The sequence below is a fragment of the Maylandia zebra genome, linkage group LG16 (genome assembly GCF_041146795.1).
Source record: "Maylandia zebra isolate NMK-2024a linkage group LG16, Mzebra_GT3a, whole genome shotgun sequence".
NCBI lineage: Eukaryota > Metazoa > Chordata > Actinopteri > Cichliformes > Cichlidae > Maylandia > Maylandia zebra.
In genome coordinates this window covers 23911540-23917600 of record NC_135182.1, presented here as the reverse complement: position 1 = coordinate 23917600, position 6061 = coordinate 23911540, and positions in this window count along the sequence as shown.

The following is a 6061-nucleotide window of genomic DNA, read 5'->3' as shown; positions in this document are numbered from 1 at the left end:
CTCGTGGTCATGTGAGGGGTAGAATAAGAAGATACTGGTGCTTAATGGTTTTGTAATGCTCCCCAAGTTCAAGGGCATTACTGACAGGTTTATTCCTCCATTCCATTTCATTACAAGTCAGTCTGGGCTTCTATCTCGTCCGCACTGCTAATTGCCTTCTCCCACCTCCCACCGTGGACAAGAAAAGGGAAGCAATTTTATGCAGCACATAGCAATCAATAGCAATTAGGTGCATCCCTGACTAATCCTGTTGAAAATGGCATCTTGGGAGATCGCCAGCAGAAGAACTCTTAAAGCACACATACCTGCAAAAGTTTTCCTTTTTCTTCACAGCAAGTGCCAGCACTGTGACGGAACAATTAATTGCTTTGTTTTCCCGTTCTACACTTAGTATTGAATTTCCATCAATCTTTCTCTAGGAGCACAGTCTGCTATTGTATCAAACAGATATCTTCAATTAGATAATTGTCTCTTCCTGGTAAAGCCCTACATATTACGGAATGCATTTCCACTCTAAAAAAGAAGGCAGAAGATAACCAAATGATTTCAGTTCGACACAATAGGAAAAAAAAGAATGCCACAATCTGAACTCGAATGGTGTGAAAAAGATTAAAAAGGCTTACAATGAGGTTGTTGCATCTGCAGTGATGTCTATGTTGCACTGGAGTGTTGTGAAGAGGGAGCAAATTTAATTCAATACAAAATATTACATAGAGTGCACTATACAGGTCATCGGATGTTCAAGATGGGCTTTACGTCTACCAACAACTGCTCACACTGCCAAACCAATTCACTGGACAATTATATCCACGCTCTTTGGTTCTGTCCACCAGTTCAGAAGTTTTGGCGCGAGATATGTGAAGACTTATCGAAGTGTCTGAAATGTAACATTCCAACTTCCCCCTTAGTGTGTTTGTTGGGCAGCTTAGATAATGTCACTTCAGAAAAGAATATCGCCCATATGGTTTTCACTGCCCTATGCATAGCCAAGAAAACAGTCCTCATGAACTGGAAAAATAAAAATAATCTTAATTCTAACCAATATAGAAATTATCTATTAGATTACATTAGTCTTGATACAGCCTCTGCCACCACATCAGATCAATTGCTCTGGGCTCCTTTGATCAGCTCCATCACCTAGTGGGGGTGGGGGGTCATAGTTTGGTCCCGCCTTCACTGTTGTGATTGGTGTGGGGGTAGGGACAGGCTTAGGGCGTCGGGGGGTTCCCCGGAGGCATCTTCCTTGGGGGGCTCAACCCGGGGTAGCGGTCATGTCCGGTTAGGGGCTCTGTTGGCTCTCCGGTGACTGTTTCCTCGCGGCTGCGTGCAGCGGGGCTAGGGGAGGGTCTGTGCTGACGGACGTGGGTTACTGACCTGGTAGCCTGGCTGCCCCTGGGTGGGTCCGGGATGGGCGTGAGGTTCTGGGGGCGCTCCGTCTCTGGGCTGGGACCCGGACCTGGCCTCGGGGGCTTGGGTCCTGGTTGGTGTGTTGCCGGGGTTGTGGGCGGGTGGGTGCATGGGGGCCCAGCCCTGGAGCAGGGTGCCGCCGGTGCGTCGAGCCACCTGGGGGGCTCTTCAGCTGGTGGGGGAGATTGTCACATCTTGCAGGAGCTTTCCTCTCCTCAGGAGCTGCCTCTGCAGGAGGGGGAGATACAGGAGAGGTGGAGGAAGATCTCAGCCTGGGTGTTTATTGTCTTATGTAGTCTGGAAGATGAGTGGATGGTGGGGTGGGTGCAGTTTTCTCTGTGGTGGGGTTGGGTGGACTGTCCCGGGCTCTGTGGGGCCGGGCGGCGCTGCTGCACTGGGCCCGGTCTGGATGGGCCTGGGCCCCCTTTCCCTGGCGGGTCGCGGAGTATGGGGGTGCCTACTGGGGTCAGCGGGGGAGCTGGCCCCAGGGAGGGGTCACTTGCCCCTCCCTTCCTTCCCTCCCCATCTCCAGCTGCCTCCCTCTTCCCGCTCCACCACAACCACCCACACATGCAGGGCCTTGGAGTAGGGGTATGTCACCAGGGTGCAGAGGAGGCTACCCCCCCCCTCTGTCCCCTTCTGGCTGCCTCTGCCTCAATTTTATCCCACAACTTAGACATTCACATTACTCACACTCTCATTACACATACATATAGGATCTTGGGGGTGGGCACGATACACGGAGTCCAAAGTACCATCAGGGTGTACACCCCACCCCTGGCATCGTTGCCCACCTCTCAATTTTAAATACACGTAGACATTGAGGGCTAGCAGGAGGGACCATGCGCTTACCTGCTGCTCTCTGGCAGGTAGCTCCAAGCCCTCCTGGGTTTTAAATGCACCTTAGAACACACATGCATCAACACTACAATGAGCGGGTGGAGGGAGGTTCGGAGTCTTCTCTCACCCCCGTTCTCTGCGACCTGCTGGAGCAGGGGGGCTAGGACTAGGAGGAGGAGTTGGCTGTCCGACTGCGGTCTGGAGTGTGGAGCCTTCCTGCTGCTGCGGAGTCGGGGCGGTCTGCCTCTCCCCACCGCAGGGAAAAGGGAAACACCACCTGGGTCTGGGTGCAGTTCCCCCCTCCAGGGGCGGGGGCACCTAGACCCGGTTTGTAGAGTACGCTTGGGGAGTGTGATCGTGTGTACAACGTCTCTTTATGTCTGTCTCCACGTTGGTTGAGTGTGGAGTAAGTGCATATGAGAGCATGAGGGTGGGAATGGATGTTTGTATCTGTGTGTGCCTGTATGTCTGTGTCTATATGTCAGGTTGGGTGTCAGGCGCCACCTCTCTGGGGACATCTTAGGCCCTCCAAGGTATGGAGGCCTATCTCCCCCTACCACCACTTCCCCTGCCAGTGGCGGACCCCCTCAGACATCGGTGCGTTGGTGGTTCTTTGTGTCCGGGGATGGGCGTCCAGGTACACACCGGCTCACTCCTTGGCGGCCGCTTGTCGGGGCCTGGAGCCTGGGGCTCGCTCGGGCCACTCCGGAGGTGGGGTGCCCCCGGCCTCTCGGCCTGGGGCTCGGTCACTCAGGCGCAGCTGGCTGCCGGCGGAGCTCACGGGCGCGTCACTGCAACTCCCCCTGGCTTCTGCTCCGCGGCTGCTGAGTGAGCCCTCCTCTGGGACTCTCCTCAGCTCTTTCCGGGACAGTGGCGCAGCTGCCCCTCTGTTGGTCTTCCTTGGTCTCTTGTGTTCTGGGGGCCTCTGGATGTCTGGAGTTTTGATCTCCTCCACACCTGCTTCACGCCCTGGAGGACGGGGCTGTGGCCCCCCCACACCCTCTAGCAGATTATTACATGAAGGAACCTTTTAAAAAAAACAAAAAACAAGCGCGTCCATGCTCACAGGTGTACACACGGGTGATCACACCCACAAACTACACCCTTTTTGGCTCCTACCTCAAAGCACACTGTGTTCTGTTGATCTTATGTGCTGCACAATAATGTTTAACATTTAGTATTTACTGTCATATTCCCATATATCATTGATGTTGTTTATTCTATTACTCTTGTTCTCTTCTGCTTGTTTTCTTTTTTCTTTCTCAGCAGGTGATCCAGGTGATTGATATATGCATTTTTTTTCTCTGCCCGTTCTGTTGGTTTTTGTCTTTTGCCCTTCTCCCCCGTCCCTCTTCTCAGCTGTTTCTCTTTCCCTCTTTCTTTCTCCCCTTCTTTCCCCCAGTCAAGTCTGTCCCGTATTCAGTAAGTGAAAATAAAATAAACAATAAAAGGTGAATCAAATGGACCATTACGGCAAGGCTGGGATGGTCAGTTTGGTAAAGTAAATCCGTTGGGCATCTTTCTTTGCCTTTAGACAACAATTCTGATGGCAAAAGAGCCAAACGGGACAGGCCAAAAAAAAGAAAAAAAAAAAAAAAAGAAGAGGGAGCAAATTACAATCTAATTCAATCTAATTTCAGTCAATCTATATTCCAACATCACTTATTTGGATTCTGGGCTCATTCTTTTAGATTGGGTGAGAAGTCTGGAGAAGAACTGCTGCTCCTTCACATTAAAAGGTCAGTCAGTAAAGGAGTTTTGTGGCATCTCATTAGGATTATTCCTGGACGCCTCCCTGTGGAGGTTTTCAAGGCAAGGCAGACTTGATGAGAATGCTTGTGCAGGGCCAGTACACTTTGGAGGGATTATATATTACAATGTAGTCCAGAGATGCCTTTGAGTTTCCCCGGGAAGAGCTTATGGACATCAAAGAGGTGTGAGGCATCGGAGCTACCTTACTGAACCTGCAATGAAGGTGAAAAACCTCCACTGCAATTCAGTAGGCTGACGCAATCAGACGTGTCAAGTAGCCTAGTTATCATTTCTGAACAGTTACTGTATTTTATGCAAACTACATGGACTGAAGCTGTAAAGGGCCATGCCATATCTTACCAGCTACAATACTAATATAAATTTTGACACAATAAACAAGTGATGCATTGTGTTTATTTCCCATAGTACACACAATGACACAAGAACAGATACACCATATTGCCAAAAAAAGATTTGTTCATCTGCCTTCACACACATTTGAACTTGAGTGACATTCCATTCTTAATCCATACTTTTAATATGATGTCGGCCCACCCGTTGCAGCTACAACAGCTTCAACTCCTCTAGGAAGGCAGGTTTAGGAGTGTGTTTATGAGAATTTTTGACTATTCCTTTAGACACTGATGTTGGACGAGAAGGCCTGGCTACAGTCTCCATTCTAATTCATCCCAAAGGTGTTTTGTTGGGTTGAGGTTAGGACTCTGTGTAGGCCACTCACTCATGTTGGAAAAGGAAAGAACCATCACCAAACTGTTCTCATAAAGTTTTGAGCACAAAATTGTCCAACATGTCTTGGTATGCTGAAGCGTTCCTTCCACTGGGACCAAGCCCAACCAATGAAAAGCAACCCCACCAAACTTTATACTTGGCACAATGCAGTCAGTACCCAGACTTGTACAGTAGCAATGTGCTTTACACCACTTCATCCGATGCTTTACATTGCACTTAGAGATGTAAGGCTTGGATTCAGCTGCTTGGCCATGGAAACCCATTCGATGAAGCTCTCTGTAAACTGTTCTTGAGTTAATCTGAAGGGCACATGACGTTTGGAGGTTTGTAGCGATCGACTCTGCAGAAAGTTGGTGACCTCTGCACACACTATGCAGCTCAGCATCTGCTGACCTCACTCCATGACTTTACGTAGCCCATCACTTCAAGATTCCGCCATTCTCAGTGACTTCTGCTTTGCTAGAATACCACTAACAGTTGACTGTGGAATATTTAGAAGTGAGGAAATTTCACCACTGGACTTGTTGCACAGGTGGCATCCTATCACGGTACCACACTGGAATTAACTGAGCTCATGGGAGTGACCCATTCTTTCACAAATGTTCTTAGAAGCAGTATGCATGCTGGGGTGCTTGATTTTATACACCTGTGGCCATGGAAGTCATTGGAACACCTGAATGCAATGATTTGGATGGGTGAGGGAATACTTTTAGCAATATAGTGTCTGAGAGTGGGGTTAGATGGTGTTTGATGACTGAACAAAGAACAGTACTTTGCAAAATATGTAAGTAAAATGTTCCTGCTAAAGGTGAAAACAACAAACTTGTTTTATAACCTGAGGCAAAAACACAGTGAAGACACATGAGGAGGAGATACAAGCAGCCGGTGATGTGTGACCCGAATGTAAACAAATGAGTTGACCAAGCATCACTGGAGCACTCACTCCATATGACAAGAAAAGCCAAATGTAGATGGAAATTACTGATGTGTTTATCAGTTACATGCTTCAAGTAACTAGTTAAGCTTGACCTGAAGATAAGTCCCAGATAGAAACTTATACTTTTAATTTCAATTTTAGGGGCCTTCAGGTGTTACAGATTTGTTTCATTTTCTGTTAAACTAAAGTATAAATCAGTTATTTTACACTTTTACTTTAAATCTCCAGGGATAATACCTGTACCTAGTCTACTTTTGTGCTTACATTTGACTTATGCTGTGTATACAATTGGACTACAGTGCTGTCTACTCATTTCAGGAATAGATTCATACTCCAGATCAGGTAGTCTGTCATCAGTGACAGTAGGTCAATGGA